Source organism: Callorhinus ursinus, unplaced genomic scaffold, assembly GCF_003265705.2.
Source record: "Callorhinus ursinus isolate GAN/ISIS: 27379988/994484 unplaced genomic scaffold, GSC_fseal_2.0 scaffold8, whole genome shotgun sequence".
NCBI classification, from domain to species: Eukaryota; Metazoa; Chordata; class Mammalia; order Carnivora; family Otariidae; genus Callorhinus; species Callorhinus ursinus.
In genome coordinates this window covers 29,662,119-29,682,633 of record NW_027397070.1, presented here as the reverse complement: position 1 = coordinate 29,682,633, position 20,515 = coordinate 29,662,119, and the positions used below count along the sequence as shown (strand labels likewise).

The window sequence follows — 20,515 nt, the reverse complement described above, 5'->3', positions numbered from 1 at the left end:
TCATGCCCTTGCTACTTAGCGGGCTTACACTTAATCGTAGGATCAGATATTTTTTGGCTTCACTTCCTTACTCACACATCCCCGTGCACCCCCTTTTGGCACCAGTTTCATGCCCCTAAAAGCTAGCAAAAGGATTTTGCTGTGATCAGGGTATGCCCGGGTAATTTCTAATTTCTACATATGTGGTAAAAAGGGCTCATTAGTATCCAACCTGAAGCCTATATGAACCCTTCTAAGATAAGTGTAAAAAGCAATCTAATAAAATCATTAAAAATATCATTGCGTAACTTCTATGTACAGTTTACTGTGCAGTTTGAAAAAAAGGGACAAGCCCAATATTAATCCTCAAGCAGTAAGCTGGCTGATTTCTACAGATGCAGAGATTTTAGGACCATGATACAAAAAGCAAGAACCCTAGAGGAAGCATCTCTCCAGGGCAGGGAGATGCTCAAACAACAGATTCACCTTCTCACAGTTTTAGAGGCTGGAGGTGTGAGATCGAGTTGTCAGCAGGGTTGGTTTCTTCTGAAGAAAGAAGATGCCTTGGCTTCCAGACGGCCTTCTCCTCCCTGATTCCTCACATGGTCTTTCCTCTCTCCGTGTCTTTGTCCAGATTTCCTCTTCTTATAAGGACACCACTCATACTAGATTAGGGCCTGCCTTAATGACCTCATTTTAACTTAATTTCTTCTTTAAAGCCCTTATCTCCAAATAGTCATTCTGAGGTACTGAGGGTTAGGACTTCAACATATGGCGTTTGAGGGGGACACAACTCAGCCCACAACGGAGAGAGAAGGGGAAGGAGTGGAGAGGGGACAATTGTTACTTCAGCTAGTGTGGTCAGGGAACATTCCTCCAAGGAGGCCATATTTGAGCTGAGACCTAAAAAATGAGGAGAGGGCAGCCATGAAAAGATGTAAGGAAAGGGGACTCTTGGTTTAGGCTCAGGTCGTGATCTTGGGGTCGTGAGGTTGAGTCCCGCCATGAGTTCTGTGCTCAGCGCAGTCTGCTTAAGACTCTCTCTACCCTGCTCTCTCTCTCTCTCTCTCTAAAATAAATAATTTTTTTTCTTAAAAAAAGAAGATGCAAGGAAAGAGGGGACAGCAAGCAGAATGTCACTGAGAGTGGCGACAGAGACAAATGCCAGAATAGACATGTATTGGGCGTCTCCTGCCCCAGAAGCCCTCTCCTTGTCACCCTAACAGGCTGGCTCCCGGCAGCTTTGTTAGTACCTCATGACTTTCCACCTCAGCGGGAGTTGATAGAATCAGGAGTGAACTATCGAAACAAACTGAGCACTTGGGTTCTCTCATCCGGAAGCTGGGATTCGGGCCCCTGAGAGACCATCAGTCACTTGGTACATGTGGCTGTGAGACAAGACACATGGAGAGATCTGAAGTATTTAAACTCCTGGTTCCAGGCCTTTTCAGAGGCCTTGTCTTTTTTCTGCATTTGGATTGTATGTGTCACCCTTGCCACCACCACCCCTATACCACCTGGCTTTTTAAAATCCTTTTTTTTCTTCTTAGGCTTGCTAGAACTGGTTTCTGTCACTTGCCACCAAGTGACCCCCTAACACAGAATATAAGCGCCCTCAGGGCCTCCCTGGAGTCGGCTTGATTGTGGAAGGCCGGGTCCTCCAGCTGTGCTGCTCTAGAATGCACGAGAGAAAGCTGGCTTTCCGTGATGTCACCTTAGCTGCTGCCCTTTGACTCCTGTTCCGGAATCTCCCCCACTGAATCTCACATTGCCCACCCAGGGGCATGGGAGACACCCTGCTGCTGGGAAATCTTTTCTGGGAACTTGACCTTGGGTTGCACTTTCTCTGCGAGGCAGCCTGTCCACCGTCAGCTCAAGCTTGCTTGGATCCCCGATTTTCTGGTCTTCATCCCTAAAAATCCCCAGGAGTTCTGGCCTCCATCCTGCTGTATTCTGCTTCCCACCTATCCCTCAGCAGATTCTTTCCTCTTCTCTCCTCACATATCATACTTTCCCTCCCCAAAAAATACATTTCTCACTTTATATAGATTTCCCCCGGCCTTTACTAAAACTGAAACAGTCGAAACACTCTGGCTGCGACCTCTCTGCGCATCTGCTAGGTTGGGGAAAGAAGAGGTGAGGAGGCCAGCTGGAAAGTGCATGGGACCCTACTGATTAGCATCGCCTCCCTGGAGCCAGAGGTCTGAGTGCAAACGGAACTGTGGGCATTGCTGGGTTGTGCAGGGTGGGGCAGAGCAGGACTGACAGGCTCTTGCAGTGATCCTTCCAATCTGTACATTGGCACCATGCTGTGCATATTTTCAGTGCATCTGTTAGTCAGCAACCATAAATATCTCTGTGGAATGAACTGGGGAGATCTGGTTTGTGCAGAAAATAGGAGAATGTGAAGGAGGACTTTCCCCTCTCTGAACTTTTGAAGGGCGTGCCATGTGCTTTGAATGCACAGGGGCAGAATGAAGGTCATAAGGCTTGAGAGAAGCTAAGAGGCATGTACTTACAGCTGGCTGTTTACTATAAACTCTCTATTGCCCACAAACGCACATTCTAATCATACCCAGAGCATGAGGCAGTAAATGGTGGTAGGTATTTTTCTAATCCAAGTTTTAGGTCAAAGCTCTCCAAATCCCTTATTATCATTAGCTGCAATAATACTGATGATCCTGGGACACTCAGAGCTACTTGCCCATGGTCCCATCCAGAGTAAATGTCAAAGGTGTTACAATTAAATAGGAAGCTTCTGTTTGTTCTAAATCTAGCATCAGATTGGAGGTGGGGTAGGAATTAGGCCATGAAAAGTGGAGTCCATGTTTATAGAGATGAGAATGGGCATTATGACCTTGAAGTTAATAAAAGCCCTTCCTGGGGGCAAAGACAAGTCAGAGCTGAAGGATTGATTCCTGGTGATGTACTGGTATAAGAGCAAGAAAAATTTACCTCTCACTGGTATAGTATTCCAGGAGATGAACTGTTATTATCTCCCTTGCAAATAAACAACAGTTTCAACTATAACCATTATCACTACCCATTGCTCATCCTGCCTCTGCTGCCAACCTCCTCCTCATATCATCATTCACTCAGGCGTGACATGTCTTCTGCAGAGCACACAAAGGGAGGACGCGCTCTCTGCCCTCAGGGAACTCCAGACCGTTGGGTCAGACACTCACATACATAAACCACTCACTACAGTGCAATGTGGTAACTGCTGGAGCAGAGGAATATGACACATGCTATGGGAGGACGGAGCAAGAAACAAGTCATCCTTCTTGGGAGTGTGGAAAGGTGGGGCAGGGCCATGGAAACAGCCTGACCAGAGCCACCAAGGGCTAAGGGTACTGACATGGTAGCAACGAGAGGAGAGAACACGGACACTGGGTTCATTACGTGCGCAGAGCTCCTCCAGGCATTTCCTAGACTCTCTAACTCGTTTAATCCTCACAACGAATCTGTGAGCTAGGCATGATGATTTTCCTCCTTTTGCTGATAAGGAAACTGAGGCTCAGAGAGGTAACTTGCTGAGAGTGACACAACCAATGCACGGCAGAGTTGGGGTTTGAAACCGGGCAGCGAGGCCTCGAGCTGTGCTCTGAACTGTGATGCTCTTCCGTGCTTCCCGGGAGAGCACACAGGATGCATGAACCGTGACGCTCTTCCGTGCTTCCCGGGAGAGCACACAGGATGCGTGAACCGTGACGCTCTTCCGTGCTTCCCGGGAGAGCACACAGGATGCGTGGCGGTGGGTAGTGGTGGGTAGTTGTGCTGTAGTCAGATTCTGAATGTCCTTTAATGCCATATGCTTTATCCTAGTATGAGGGAGACTTTTTAAACAGACATGATCAGGGGCGCCTGGGTGGCTCAGGCAGTTAAGCATCTGCCTTCGACTCAGGTCATGATCTCGGGGTCCTGGGATCAAGCCCCACATCAGGTTCCCTGCTCAGTGGGGAATCTGCTTCTCCCTCTCCCTCTGCTGTTCTCTCTCCCTCTGTGTCAAATAAAAAAATTAAATCCTTTAAAAGTAAAAAAAAAATAGACATGATTAGGTAGATCTTTGCTGTAGGGAAATAAAGCACAGGCTGGATGAATGATGAATTGGGGAAGAGAGGCAGAAAGGAGACAAGGGGGAGACTATTGTAATACTCTGAGAGAGCAGCCAGAACAGTGGCCACGGGAGCAGGAAGAAGTTATTTCCATTTGTTCACCAAAGAAGGTTTAGAGCTGAATAGCTGGATGGCAAATACCTGGCATGTGTGCCACCACCCGAAGCAAAACTGGTAACTAAGCAGAGTACTTTTTTTTTGGTGAGGTCAGATGCTGCCTCAGAATCCTTCTCAACACAGTGCTCTCCACATAGTAATAGCAACGACTAATTGATCAGAGTCAGGACGTGAGATGGAACCTATTTGCCGTCCCTTGTTGGAATAGACATTTCAGGCATGAACTGTAATAGGACTCAATGGCGGATGGAATGCCTGAATGAGGGAAGGAGGATGGTTATAGTTAACTTGGAGGCTTCTGACTTGGGTGCTTGACTAGAAAGTGAGGTTATTGATTCTGATAGAGAACAAAGGAGACACGGGTTGGAAGGGGAAACCATGAGCTTTATTTTGCAGATACTGAGATCTCAAATGCAACAGGGCTTTCACGTGTAAAGCTTGAGGTGGAAATTTGGGTCTGAGCTCAGGAGAGACTAAACTGGAACTCTGATTAGAAGGAATATCACTGAGGTGTGGAAAGTGAATGCCATCTCCCAGAAGGATAGAATGGAGGAGGGGTAAGGATGAAACTCGGGAGCGCCAGTCCCTCGGCCCTGCACGGAGAGGGAAAGAACACTTGGAGATAGAGGTAGTCAGGGGTGTTAGACCGTGCAGAGAGGTGAAGAGCAATGGTGAAGGTTGCGACGAGGATTCGGTAATGGGGAGATCCTTGTCACCAATCTTGAGAGAGCATTTTTGATAGTAGGGGGTGAGTGGGAACTAACTTATGTGGCTTGGTTTCTGAAAAGAAGGTGAGGAATATAAAACTATTCGGTCGAGGGTTTGGAGGCAGGGTTAAGGGAATAAACCAGAAGGCGTTGCTGATGGGAAGGAAGGATCAGGTGAACAGGAGGAGATCGAAGGTTGGAGAGGGGAAGCGGTAGGTATGCACCGAAGCAAGAAGAGATGAATTAAGAACAAGGAGGAGTCCTTGGAAAGAACAAACACTAATCACAGAGTGTAATTTTATGTTTATTGGTGTGATTCATACCACTAGTCCAAGGTTCTTTTTTCGTCACTATTTTATCCCCGGTGCCCAGTAAAACACCAGGCACTGAATAAATACACAGTGAATAAGGGGAATGAATGGCTGAATGACATCGCTTCTTCTTAGTCATGAAGGAGGGAGTCACTAGGGCAAATGTTCTTGGTGGTAGGGGACGGAGGAAATCATTTGTAGCTGGTGATAAATGAATTCACCAGAATTCATATAAAAGCTCTACCAGAATTTTCACTCTTAAAGGCAAAGAAAGAGAGGGAAGGCAATAGTCATTATTTCCCTTAGAAAGACATTAAACTAAAACTAAACATAAACTGAAAGTTGTATGAGGATTTCTGAAGATCAATAATTAGTGATGGAGGTGGTACTTCCTTTATAATTTTCTTTTCTTTCAAGAACTAACACCCAAGATAAGTACAAAGTAACCACCTCTGTTTTCTAGCATTTATCTAGTCAGCAGATGCTTTCTAGAATATATACGCTTGAGAGGTGCACTACTTTTTACGACGTAAGTGTGATCAGGTCTGGGCAAAAAGTGTTCCTTCCACTTGTGTCTTTCCCCTCGAGATTAAAAAAAAATTTTCTTTTAATGTTTTCCCTTTGCCATAGCCTGTGAGGAAACAAACTTATATAGCTCCTTGCCAAAAAACACAATAGGGGCAGCAGCATCATCATATTTGTGCCTCTTTATAATTAAGATGAGATTGATATGAAAAAATATTTTTATTCCTTTCATGATATTATAAATTCTATGTTATTCCTTCTGCTCTTTCTCAGCTTATTTGCTTTTTCTGAAAGGTAGGCACTTTCACACATCGATAACTCCCGGGCTACCGGGTTTTTTAGACAGCTCTCTCTAAGATTCTTCACTCCCCAGTCCTCACCACCTCTTTATATTTCAAATGCCAGTGAACTCTGGAGCAGGAATCAGCTGCATCCCAAGGACACCAAAAAGGCCCCAGGGCCTCAGATTTCCCACTTCAAGAAGGGATGGAACCCCTGTTCTTTATGGGGATTGTATGATTGAATGCTAAGTCCTTTATGCTCTTGAAACAGGTATGAAATTCCTGGAGGAAAAGGCTGAGTAAGAAAAACCCAGCAAGGCTGTGACTCATAGATCAGCTGGCCTTGCAGAGGCCTCCAGCTTCTGTCCCCCCAAAGCTGAAGAAGAAGCAGAGTCCAAAGAAATGGGTCTCATGACCATTGTTCCGTAAAGCTGATTTCCTATAGAGCAGAGGCGTTAATGTTTTGGGTTAGGTCTCTTTGGCTGTTTTTTTTAAAATGGCAATTCCGCATATTATCACAGTAGAAATCAAATCATGTGCTTCTGTGTTTGGACATCAGGGCGCCTCCTATTCCTGGCTTGGTGGGTTTAGAGTTGTTTATTATGTGCCCAAGCAAAAGAGCCCCTCTGGGGAAATCCCTTCCTTTCCTGCTGCTACAGGTAAGCATGTCCCTGCATTTAGAAATAGGGCGTTCTCACAATTTTAGTGCATGTGGGGAAATCATAGATGGAACTCAAGCCAAGAAGAACAGTTTATTGGCTGGCTTGGCGGTAGAGGCTCTCACCACCCAGGAGACTTGCTTCAGACAAGGATGGAGTCTTGAATCTGGGTGTAGGCCCTCGGGTGGATCAAAGCTCCAGTCTTGATTTGAAGTCAGAGGGAGCCTCTGCCGTTGAATGGAAGCAGTGGGCAGTGTGGCTTTAGTCAAAGCCACAAGGACCTGCAGTTCAGTCCTGTGAACACTAGGGCCTGGTAGGGGACAGAGGGAACACGCCAGCGTGGGACTGGGGGCAAGAGATCCAGGTCCCATATTCATAAAGAGCCTTACATTTGGCCTTTTGTGCTATCTGCAAATGAGGTTATGAATTCAGACACGAAGTTGTACTTTCAGGAGGGAAAAAAGACAGTGTTCATTATATACTTTTAATTTTAAAAGCACAAACATTAAAATAGGCTACGATTTTAAAATCTCGGTTAGCCATGTGTGCATGTTTTTTAGTACACCAGGAGCCTCAAAAGTGGGATTGATCTGCCCTTCCTCTGCTTTCCTGCTAGCAATGGGGCTTTTAGTAAGTGTGGACTGAATAACTAGGAGGCATATATTCTGAATAATACAGGCTTATGGAGAGTTTGCCAAGAGAAACCGTTCTATATCCTTTTCCTGGCAGTCAAACATCACCTGGCCGCCCCCGGGAATGTGTTGACCACAGGCAGCTCCCCCCCACCCCCCATGCTGGGGCTGCCAGAATGACAGTGGGGTCCACACGGATCCCAGCAGTATGAGATTCAGCTTCCTCCCAACACAGTGGCTCCTTGAGTGGCTCCACCCATCTACTGAGCACCTGGGCGGTGGGAAGACCAAGATGTTTATGGTATATCTAGAAGAGAGCACGTGAAAAGAAAAATAATAATAGTGCTGGTTTCTCCCTCTGTGTGCAGAGAAGAACATCTCATGAGGATTTATAGTTCATGTTTCACCATAGAGCTGAGCTTTCACTATCCGCAAGGCCTTTGGAATGAACGACAATAGGAACGCTGATTTCTCCCTTGCCTGTTCACACCTCATCAGTCGCTGAAGCTGTACCTCCAGCCTTGCATCTAGAAATGCACTGAGTATCAATATAATCAGCTGCAGAGCTTTGGTATAAAAACATTCAGTTAAACAGTGTGAACACAGACAAACAAGTAGTGGTATCTTGGGGGGGGTGATAGGAACAATAATCCCTTTTTAATTCCATCCAATGAATATCTATCTAGGCTTACTCTATGTAAGTACTGTGCTAGGTCCCAGGAGGAGAAAGAATTTGCTTCTTGTCCTCAGAGACTTTGGCTACAGTTTGGTGTCTTTCAGACTTCTGGCTTTGGAGTCACATAGACCAGTGTGTGAAGGTGCTTGACAGAGAAACTGTCATATACAGGACCTGAGTAAAGAGTGGTTCCTTTTCTTTTATGCCAGAAGCTTTGCTGTCGCCAGCCCTCTCAAGGACTGGCCGCCTGCTCCTGAGTCCCAGTTCCTGGCTGTGTTTCTGCAGTTTGCTGCAGAGCCGGCAGAAGCCAGGCACCTTCTTGACCCTTTGCTCAGTCTGCTCCTTATACCTCGACGCTCTGTGTTCCTTCTGCTCACCTGGATGCATATCTGTGGCCAAAGCTGAGCCTCCCAGATGCTGTCTGCCTAGATTTCTCAGATCTGTCCCTGGTCTGTCCTGTCCCGATACCACTCGGCCTATCCTAATACATCCAGGCTATATCAGTTTTACTCTTGAAATAACCTCTGGTATCTCCAGCTCCAGGCAAATCAAGTCTTCTTAAACCTTACCTTTGATCATGTCACACCTGCTCTGAAACCATTTCATGACTCCCATGGCCTCTGAATTCAGATAAAACCTCAGCCTGATGGGGGATGGGCCAACTGGGTGATAGACTTTAAGGAGGGCACGTTACGTCATTATCCCAGTGAAGGCACTGGGCGTTATAAAAGACTGATGAATCACTGAACTCTACCTCTTAAACTAATAATACACTATATGTTAATTAATTGAATTTAAATAAAAAATAAAATGTAAACAAACAAAAAACCTCAGTCTGAGGGTCTCAGCTTAGCAAGATCTAGCCTAGCCCCCCCTTTTTAGTTTCATCTTTCTTTCCACCAGTTTATACCGTACCAGCCTTAGTGGCTCCACCCTTCGTGGACTCATTGCATTCCTTGAATATGTTCTGGCCTTTCCTTCTTGTGTCCTTTGCTCTTGTTGAACTTTGATGGGATTTCAGCATAGGAAGACAGAGGGAGATGGAGAAAGACGACTGACGGGAACAACAAAAACAGAGGCATATACAGAGGTGGGAGAGGGGACACCAGAGAGGAGACATGTCTGGTTACTGGATAGTGGGCACTTATAATCCCAGACTTATAGCTCTTAGAGAGGAAACTAAATGAATCATCTGGTCTACCCCTGGCCTTCAGGCTGGGAAAATATTTTTGTTTCCATCCTATATATTAGGCCATCAAGGCCCAGAAAGGTTAAGTGACATAAATGGAGGTAGGTCAAGAAATGTCTAGACAGACAAATTGGGGTCATCCTATAGAATCCTTTAATGCCAGGTTAAAACTTATAGTAAGTTCACTCAATGATGGGGACTATTGAAAGCTTTCACTGGGGTAATGACATAATTAGAACTGTTTGAGGCAGTGTTTTCAAACTGTGGGTTATGACCCATTAGTGGGTCACAAGTCAATCTCTTGGGTCATAAATTAAAAAAAAATGTCAGAGTGCAGTATTGCTTTGCAAGTTTTGTATGTGTGTACTGGGTTGTGAAGTAAAATATATTTCTTATTGTGTGTCATGGCCAAAAAAATTTGAAAGCCGCAGTTTTAGGAAGATTTATCTGGTGGCAAATCATCAGCTGAATTATGGGTTCAGGCAAGGAGCCTGGAGTCTGGGAATCTAGTTGGGATGCTTTTGTCATAGCGCTAGTGGGCAGTAGGAAGGATCTAAATAGGAAAAGAAAGGAGGGGAAAGCATGAAAGATTTTGTGGGGTAAGAGTCTCAGGATGTGGGGACTAGGATTGTGGGGGCTCAAAGGGAGGGAAAAACCAGTCAGGGTTGACTGAAAGTCATACTCAAGGGCTTGGGAAAATGCTGGTGCCCATAGCCAAGGGGGGAAGTTGAGTGAGGGGACTGGTTTGAGGACCAACATGAAAGATAGACGGAGAGACACACAACCACCATCAGCTACTGGATCAGTCAGGGTCCCAGCAGGAGAAAGAATCCATTGAGATGATTCCAGTGCAAAGACCTGAAGGAGGGGAGGACTTCCAGGGCTGTTGGCAGGTTTAAGGGAACCGACTTGCATGATGAGGAGCCCAGAGATTAACCACAGTATGAAGCTCTTCCTGTCAGATTCCTCTGGCGCCCAAGCTTGCAGGGCACCACCTCCCCAATCTTCTACTCTCCCACCCCTGAGATGAGTCCACGACTGCTGTTTGGTTTGTCACTACCATTACTCCTTGCTATTATTTCTACCCTCACCATCACCACAGGCAACCATCTATTGAATGCTCATCTTGTGCCAAGAGCTTTACATGTGTGATTTCATTTAATCATATTTACTTCATGAATTGGTCCTATCATTATTCTAACATTACAGATAAAGAAGTAGAAACTTGGGGACACTTAAAAACCAAGTTCACACAATTAATAAGTGGCAAAGCTGTAATATGAAGCCAGACAGTCTGATTTCTTGACCACTCTTAATCACTGCAGGGTACTGCTAATTACTGAGAAATAGAAGATAAGAAAGTTAGCAAATGATGGGCAGTTAACCACAACAAGACTTAGAGTAAGTTGCTATTGATGTCATACTTTGGTGCAAGTGGGACCAGGCATCTCTTGTTCCTACATCCCTAATTCCTTCTTGGAAGCTCTGGTGAGACTTGTTGGTCTAGGTGTTATCTAGAAAATCATCATCCTACTCATCCACTGCCTCAGGGTTGGATGCTAGAGTCATAATCTCCAATTTTAGATGGGCAGGATTGGGTTGCCCTTGTTGTCTGATTGTGGGCTGTGCAGCCTCTTCCAGAAACTTCTCAGATTTTACTCAGGTTGGGGTCTCTTGGTTGCCCTTTGGCCATTCTGGTCTGCATTGTTTGAAACTACCTCAGGTTGAGAGCCCAGGGATTCTTCTCAGGGGCTCGGGCCCCCATGCCAACTAGAATTGTCCTACTTTGCATGGACCAGGTCCCATTCCTGTGCAATGTGCCTTTGGTGTGTGTTACCTAACCAAAGATTAAGGTTGGTCCTGCCTTAAGTCCAACTTCAGACAGTCCAAGTAACTTTCTTGACCTCACTTTTCTAGCAGTTGAGTGGCCCCAGCCAGGATCCTAGGACCTGTTTGCCTTCCACCTGTTCCTCCAACAGCCCCCAGCTGACCACCCTCCTGTATATTCACTGGGTGTAGACCTCTCACTAGGTCCTTTTCTCAGGTTGGAAGGACCTGACATCCCATTCAGCTCATTGATGTGAGTCCTGTGATGATTAAGCAAGGCTTCCCCAGCTTACACCCACAGCCTCGTGTTCTCTCTAAGCTGCCTTCGGATGACTCACTGCCCTCACACCCATGCTTTCCTACTTTTTTTCAGGAAATGATTTTTGAAAATGGTCTTTTTTTAACAATAGAAAAGTAATTTTTACCTTCAGGGAGCAAGAATGACAATTCCCAACACTGTTAATAATATGCACGTACACACACACACACACACACACACACACACACTCCATTGCTTCCACAAATAGAGAAAAAAAATGCTTCCAACTAGATAGGAAGAAAACAAGGCAGTCCAGAAGGATGTAAACCTGAAGTAAATTGCATGTCAGGAAGAAAAAAAATCTTGCTACTTAAAGGACCAACTCTCTATGCCCAGACAAATTATGTTCTTGGATGTGGGTTGCAAACATTTTATTAGTATAACTTCTTCAGACAAATATTATATGAACTCTAATTTTAAAATATTTATAAAATAATTTATTTGTATACATTAAAACATTTTTTTGTATACATTTTTTTAAAGATTTCACTTTATTTTTTTAAGTAGGCTCCAACCCAACATGGGGCTCGAACTGACAACACTGAGATCATGCTCTACCAAGTGAGCCAGCCAGGCGCCCCTATTTGTATACATTTTAAGTTAAAATTTATTTAGCATTCACATATAAAGTTAATATATGAGGGAAAGTTACTGTTTGGATGAATACCAAAATTTAAAATAATTAATGTAGGTATAACCACTGCAATCTTGAAATCAAGCTTGCCATTTAATTTACTTCTATATATTATTTTAATTGCAAGGAGTAAATAAGTACATATATATGTATATTTTTTAAGATTTTATTTATTTATTTGACACAGAGAGACACAGTGAGTGAGGGAACACAAGCGGGGGCGGGGGGAGTGGGAGAGGGAGAAGCAGGCTTCCCGCAGAGCAGGGAGCCCGATGCGGGGCTCAATCTCAGGACCCTGGGATCATGACCTGAGCCGAAGGCAAACACTTAATGACTGAGCCATCCAGGAGCCCCAAGTACATATATATTTTTAAAATCAGCTTGTCTAGTCATCTATTGTATAAACAGATCTAGAAGTTAGAGAAAGGAATACCAGAATGGTTTTAAATTTTTAAATCAAATCATCAAGATTGTTGAATTTCTTATCCTAGATACGAAAGTCAGACATGAAATACCCAACACTTTTTATAAGCAGTAGAGCTATGTAGCAGGATATGCATTTTCTTATAAAAGCCCACTGAGGCCTAACAGGGACCAAATAGATGCTTCTGAGCCTCGTGTGACAGTTGACTGAGCACTGCATTCTTGGAACAGACATGAAAGACCAGTGCACACCCATAACCTTCCCAATCAGTGGCGTATGACTAGTCTATGGTAATAGAGTCAGATTAGTGATGGGTGGCAGGGTGGTAAGGGCTCGTGACTTGAAAGGAGCACGAGAGAACTTTCTGGAATGTTGGACATTGTGTAAGCCTTGATATGGGTAGTGGTCGTATGGAGTACATATGTGTGAAAATTCATGAGCTGTACACTCAAGAATTGTGCTTTTTACTGTAGGTTAAATTATACTTCAAATCCCTGTTAGCCTAAAGAGAGAGAGAGAAAAGGAGGGAGGACCTGATTGGCTCAAAAATCTGTCAGCAGAAATTTATGTGCCAGTGTTTCTATTGTGTTATGTGTTATAATTTGGTAACTAGTTAACATATTGTTTTGTTTTGTTTTTTTCAGTAGGCTCTACGTCCAATGTGGGGCTTGAACTCACAACCCTGAGCTCAAGAGTTGTATGTTCTACCAACTGAGTCATCCAGGTGCCCTGCATATGTTTTTGTGTTTGTGTTTTCTTTTTTACCTTTTTTTTTTAAAAAGACTTATTTATTTATCTGAGAGAGAGAGCGTATGCTTGTGAGCAGGGGGAGGGACAAAGAGAGAGGGAGTGAGAGAATCCCAGGCAGACTCCCTGCTGAGCACAGACAGAAGCAGGGCTTGATCTCATGACCTGAGCCAAAATCAAGAGTCGTTGCTTAACTGACTGAGCCACCCAGGCGCCCCTCTTTGTGTTTTTAATGATAGTTTTTAAAAATAGTTTAAAATGTATTTTAAAAATGAAATGCATGTATACAGTTGACCTTTGAACAACACAGTGGTTACAGTTCCTGACCCCCGTGCAGTGGAAAATTTGCCTATAATTTTTGATTCCTAAAAACAACTACTAATAGCCTACTGTTGACTAGAAGCCTTACTGATAATATCAACAGTCAATTAACACATATTTAGTGTGTTATATGTATTATGTACTGTATTCTTACCATAAAGTATGCTAGAGAAAAGAAAATGTCATTGAAATCATAAGGAAGAGAAGATACATTTACAGTACTGTACTATACTTATTGGAAAAAAAAAAACCTGTGAATAAGTGGACCTGCACAGTTCAAACCCATATTGTTCAAAGGTCAACTGTATTTTAAAAATAAAATTCAAATCAAACATATTTAAAAGATGGAAGTTAAATCATGACCTTACAATCACTCCCAGTAATCTTTGACAAATCATGGAAGATTTAAGAAGCCCTGGGTGACCAGGGATGACAAAGAACAGTATGCACAGTCCAGTGGAAAGCACATGGGCCTTTGTACATACCAACCTGGGTTGAAATCCTAATTCTGCCAGTTACCTAAGGTCTGGTGGCTAGGACACTATCAAATACACAGCCCCAGTTTCCTCATCTGTAAAATGGGTCTAATGGCACCTGCCTTAGAGCTGTTCGGGCAGTAAGTGAGAACATAACTGAAGTGTCCAGCACATTTAGCCAGCCCCCAACAAATGCTGGTTCTTGTCTCTTCTGTATCCCATAATGCGGTAAAATGTGCTGGACTGAGAGGGGGTCTGATTGCCTTTAGAAAGGCGTGCCTCTTAACTTATTTTTCCAGAGGCAAAGATGGACTTGCGTCATCTGTCTGTCCCCAGCCACACCTGGCCCTCCTTGCTGCCGATGACACATTTGCAAGACTGTGCATAGGCCCCGGACAGAAACATGTCACACAAGTGGAGGTGTTGGCCATCCTCATTGTAGACAGAAAATGACCAGTGTGTGAGTGGAGCAGACCAGCCAGCCCAGGCCCTGGCCCCCCAGGCACAGGAGCAGAACAGAAATTTGTCAGAGGGTGGGGGGCCTTTCCCTCAGCTTCCTGGATTTCTCCTTCCCTTTCTTCTCCGTCTCTCCCCAGCACAGCTCAGGAAGCAGGAGAAAAAAACCCAAAGGCAAAAAGGCAGAAAGCGTCTGTCTCCTCATACTTTGATGGTGAGAGTGAAAACAAACGTCTCATAGCTTGTTAAATGTCAAGTCTAAGATGTCCACTTGGGGATGTAGGGTGTGATGTAGGTTGTGGCCATCACACCAGTGCGTTAGTCTGGCATTCTTTGCTTCTTGCAGGCTCCCACCATTTGGTCTATCAGAACCATTTACTCATAAGCCTGAACATTTAGTTTGGTCTCTGGGCCAGGTGTGTTCCTTTAGACCACTCCCTGAAAGAACTGGTTTGAGCTATGAGGAGAATAAGTTAGGCCTGCCTCACCTTGTCAGTGTGACCCTTCATGTTCCAGCACACCTGCCTCTCAGCTGCTGTGGACCCCTAATAAGAAGGATCTGCATCGTCCAGTGTAGGGGAGCTCTGGAAACAGAGCTCAGTCTCAAAGCAGTCCTCCTCTCTGCCTGGGTTCTCAGGGGTATGAAGGGCTACATTCTGCTTTGGTAAATTCTATCCAGCTAGGAGTTCAAGACCAGGAGTAGTTAGACCTGGAGACCAGAGGCTTGCAAGAGACTGGCTTAGGTTCGTGCCCTCTGCCTGCCAGAGCCTTCAGGCCCCTGAAGAAGCCTCTTCCTCTGCTGTCCGAGACAGCCATGGGCTAACCTAACCTTGTGGAGTTCTAACTGGGCTGAGTCTGGGGCTGCAGTTCTGCTTGCCTTTTATTTCACGCTGAATGCCTTTGTGAACTGGCCTTGAAAAAGTTTTATAGAATCCAGTCTAGAAGTTCTCTGCCTGTACTCTTTGCTTGTTATGTTGCAAGAATGTGGCACAACAGCCTCCACACCCTGATGACTCAGCCTAGCTCTAATGAGTGGTGTTTTCCAGGCCTTCCTGGGGGGCAGCCGCTCCTCTAATGTTGGCCAGGTGCTGCCCCCCAGCTGCCTGGAGTGAGCCAGGATCAGAGTTAGAAACACTGCCCACAGGTTAGGCAGAGGGAAAGGGAAGGTCAATTCTGGTTTGTTCCACTCCCCCAAACTGCTGTCACTCTTGGCCCTTCCCAGGCACGGTCCAGGACGTATAAATTAGAGGCTAGTGGGATCAATTTTGAAGGCAGCAGGCAGAGTGGCGACCTCTCACTTTGAGAAAAGGCAGTTGATATCCCCCTAGGGGTCATGTGAAGAAGCCTGTCTTACTTTCAGAGAATTGGTCTTTGATTTATAGGGCTTTCAATTTGCTAGGGGAAAAAAATCCGTTAAGCTTCTGGGGACAAACTAGAGGAAATCAAATAATTAACTATTCAGAGATTCTTAGAATCTTTGACCAAAAAAAGAAATGACAGAAAAATCACTGTGCTCTAGAACCATGGCAAAAGGCCAAGCATTGAATAATGGCCATATAGAAGAGATTTAAATGAATTATGTTTCAATGTATGCTTCTCTTTGGAAAGGAATTGCTTAGGTAAGTTCATGCCTTAATTATTACTCTTATTAAATGGGAAAACCTTAACTGATTTTACCTTAAAATCTTTGAACCTTAAACTCTTTTGCCAGATTTTAAAAATTCAGTCCTCCTTGCAAAAATGCAAACACATTTCTATTTCTTGATGGATTATAACAAAAGCAGAAGACTTAACAATTCTTTTTATGAAAAGATGAAATCTGAGCACAGTTCACACATTTGCCAACGATTCTTCTCTGTTGCCTGTTATCTATGAATCATCTGACACAAAACAGCTGTAGGGCTTCTCTGCTTTAAGGACCGGGTTGCCCTGCCAGGAACTGCACCCCAGCTTGTGGTCTAGTCACTGACAGCATTTACATAATTCTTGTTCCAGCTAACTAAGCCTACCCTGCTGCGTGATTGCCCCCCCTTCCGCCAGCACGCGCTGAAATGGCCATACTTGGGGCGGGCTCTGGCCCCAGCAGGAAGCACAGGTCTCCAGGCTGCAGACCACACCCATCCATAGGTTTGTTTGTTTTGTTTGGGGGAGGATCTTTTTATTTTGATATAATTTCAATTTTGAGAAGAATTACAAGAACAGTACAAGGAACTTCTACAACCTTTGATTCATTTGTTTGCATTTTTGCCTTATTTGCTGTGTTACTCTCTCACTCTCTCCCGTTCTCCTCTCGCATGTAAGATGGAGATGTAGTGCCTCTATTTGTTCCAATATGCATTTTCCAAAAAGGCATTCTCTTAATAACCACAGCATAATTATACAATCAGGCAGTGAAGCATTAATACAATACTACTGTCTCTTTCATTAATTGCCCCCAAAATGTCCTTACTCTTTTTTTTTTCTCCCCCAAGTCCAGGATCAAATTCAAGATCATGCACAGCACTTAGTTGTCGGTTCTATTTATTTTCCTTTATTCTGGGACATTTCTTTAGCCTTTCTTTGTGTTTCTTGACCCTAACATTTTTTTTTTCTGATTAATGTATTATTTATTATATTATTAACAATCAGTTCTGAGACAAAGTCCAATTCAAAACACCACTTGTATACCTCCGAGGAGGTAGCTTATTTGGTCTTCTAAAAGCATCAGCCTCCTCTGAAGGTCAAAATAACTTGGTAACCTTTCAAAAAGTTTTGTCCAGTGATGATGGACATCCATTGTTCCTAGCATCACATGGCCCACTGCACTCATTCCGGATCGGTCTGTAAATATTATTGTACATCCTTTTGCATTTTTAAGTGTTTCCAAGTTGTGCTGTGCTAAGCGGCCTAAACTATGAAGCTGGCTACAGCGATGGGCGATGCCCCAGCTCCTCTGCCACCTGATGTCTGAGAGCTGCAGCTGCTGAGACAGATCATCTTTTAAACGATCTAGTTCTCTTCTAAGTGGTAAACTGTTCCTCAGTTTTTTAATTGCACTTTTCCCATTGTTATCTAGCCAGGATCGACCGGCCGGGAGGGGGCTCCGCGGAAAGCTTTGGGAGACGCGAATGATCACTCCGAGACGTAACGGGCTAGGCCGGCGGGCGTCGGAAAATGACTAGGGGGCAGGTGGCGGGGCCTGACCGGAACGGGGTGGACAGGACGGGGAGCAGAGGGTGACCGAGCCTCTCGACCCTAACATTTTAAAAAAGTACAGGCCAGTTATTTTGTAGAACGTCTTTCAATTTGGGTTTGTCTCATGTTTCGTCCTGATTAGATTCAGGTTATGCATTTTTGGCAGGAATATCAGAGTTGATAGTGTGCCCTTCTCCAAGCATCCTAATTGGGGCCACACGATTTGGGATATTGGTTTGTACCAGTATAGTGATGTTAGGTCTGTTGACTTGACAGAGTGATGTCTGATACTGTGAAGTTATTTTTCCCTTTCAGTAAGTAATGGGGGGGGGGTGTACTTTACATCTCTGTAATTATCCTATTTTCTAAAGTTTTTATTTAAATTCCAGTTAACATCCAGTGTTATTTTAGTTTCAGGTGTACAATATAGTGATTCCATATACCACCTGGTGCTAATCACAACAAGTGCACTCCTTAATCCCCATCACCTGTTTCACCCATCCCTCCCACCCACCTGGTAACCATCAGTTTGTTTTCTATAGTTAAGAGTCTATTTCTTGGTTTGCCTCTCTTTTTCCCCTATGATTGTTTGTTCTGTTTCTTAAATTCCACATATTAGTGAAATCATATGGTATTTGTCTTTCTCTGACTTATTTCATTTAGCATAATACACTCTGTCTCCATCCATGTTGTTGCAAATGACAAGATTTCATTCTTTTTTATGGCTAATATTCCATGATCACATCTTCTTTATCCATTCATCAGTAGATGAACATCTGGGCTCTTTCCATAATTTGGCTATTGTAGATAATGCTGCTATGAACACCGGGGTGCATGGATCCCTTCGAATTAGTATCTTTTAAAAAATTATTTTGAGAGAGAGTTGGGGGGGATGGGAGTGGGGGCAGAGGGACAGACTCTTCAAGCAGACTCCCCATCGAGCTCGGACTCCAACTCAGGGCTCGATCCCACAACCCATGATATCATGACCTGAGCCTAAATCATGAGTTGGATGCTCAAGCAACTGAGCCACCCAGGCACCCCCCAAATTAGTTTTTTTTTTTTTTTGTAATCTTTAGGTAAATACCTAGTAGTGCAATTGCATATCCTATTTTATTTTATTTTTTTAAGTAGGTTCCGCACCCAACATGGGGCTTGAACTCACAATCCTGAGATCAAGGGTCACATGCTCTACCAACTGAGTCAGCCAGGCACCCCTGCAATTATCCTGGTTTTTTCTTTTTTTGTTGTTTGTTTGTGTAATTATCCTATTTTTAATGAAACTTCTATGCATCCATTGGTGATTTTCTAGGTCTCTCGTTGTGGCATTCTACTGTAATGGAGAGGTTGCTCTTCACCTCTATCATCCACCTAACTATATCTATATGATTCTTATTCTATCAGTGGGGTATAATTCATTGCAAATATTATTTATTTGGATGTTCGAATTGTTCCAGATTACTGAGTGGAGCGCCCTTAAGCTGGCTACTGAGTCTTTTCAACGTATTTTCATGATTCTTTGAGCACTTCCTTACCTTCTAGCACAATAAGATGTTCCAGGCTTATCCTCTACTTTTCCTGCCCCCAGACACAGAATAAGCCATTTCTCAAGAATTCCTGGTTCCTTTAGTGGGTAATGGTATTTAGAAACCAAGATCTGGGTGCTAAATATGCTCATTCCTACTGGTGTGTCACTGCTTCTGGGCCCTCTTAGCAGCCAGAATTAGGTAATATTACATATACAAACAAAAATAGATACATATAGAGGTGCCCGGGTGGCTCAGTTGGTTACGTGTCTGCCTTTGGCTCGGGTCACGATCCCAGGATCCTGGGATCGAGTTCCGCGTCGGGCTCCCAGCTCAGCGGGGAGTCTGCTTCTCCCTGTCCCTCTTGTCTGCCGCTCTACCTGCTTGCACGCTCTCTCTCTGTGTCAAATAAATAAATAAAATCTTAAAAAAAAGAAATAGATACATATAGAGGCATAGATATATATTAGAAATATGTTGGAGATATATATATACATATATTTATATATCTATAGATATGCCATAATATATAGTTATACCAATAACTCCAATTTCGATGCAACAAACACCTTTTCCAAATTTGTAATTTCTTTCCCCAATGCTTAGAAATATTAACCTCAACCTCAAGAATACACAGATTGTAGTTTCAGAACTGCTAATCCATAGTACCATTAAAAGTAAACCTAATGAGAGTTCAAGTTGTTTACAATCTGGGGGGGTAAAACTTACATACATTGAAGTGCACAAATCCCAAGTCTACAATTCAATGACTTTGGACAAATGGATATACCTGCATAACCCATACTTTTTTTTTTAAGGTACAGAACGTTTATCTCTATCTTTCAGAAAGTCCCATCCTGTTTCTTCCCAGCCAGCGACAACCCCCCCCCCCCGCCCCCGCCGCCCAAGCAAGAGGCAGCCACTGTTCCAGCATTTTGCTTACTCTGTAAACATCAGTTGGCTCCCCTGGTTCTGAACACCCATCTTCAACTTGGACCCTGCTCTGTGCTCCCCCCCTCAAGGCTTGTGCCACCTCAATGCCTGGCCTTAGATTTTGTTTTGTCTGCTCTTTCTTGGCAATTCCAGATTTGATTTCGAGTTCTGCTTCCAGTCTTTCCTGATCCCTGGTGCCAATGAGTCTGCCCCTCCTCTGGGCTAGATATTAATTTAGCCCAGGTAAGTTCCTCATTCTTCCTGGGCTTTTGATCTAGCCCCAAAGAACCTCTGGCCTGGAATGTGCTTCCAGGATAACACAATTTACCAAAGATGGTTTCATAAAAAGACATAATTTCATGAAAAGGCTCCTTAAGATTTGGTAATATTGCCCTGTCTGATCCTGCTTGATACCTGGATTCTGAGTCACACCTATTCTGTTCTTTCTTTCTTTCTTTCTTTCTTTCTTTCTTTCTGTCTTTCTTTC

General features: G+C 44.0%; 1 long non-coding RNA gene across 3 annotated transcripts in view; it reads left to right on the top strand.

The window, feature by feature from the left end:
- The window catches only part of LOC141373246 (uncharacterized), a 49,532-nt gene that overhangs the window by 10,051 nt on the left and 18,966 nt on the right, over window positions 1-20,515 (top strand). For 2 of the 3 annotated variants that reach the window (XR_012378993.1, XR_012378992.1), the window contains exon 2: window positions 13,040-13,119. This is a non-coding gene — a long non-coding RNA (uncharacterized lncRNA). The remainder of the gene's footprint in view (window positions 1-13,039; window positions 13,120-20,515) is intronic. The other variant, XR_012378994.1, reaches the window with a different exon arrangement.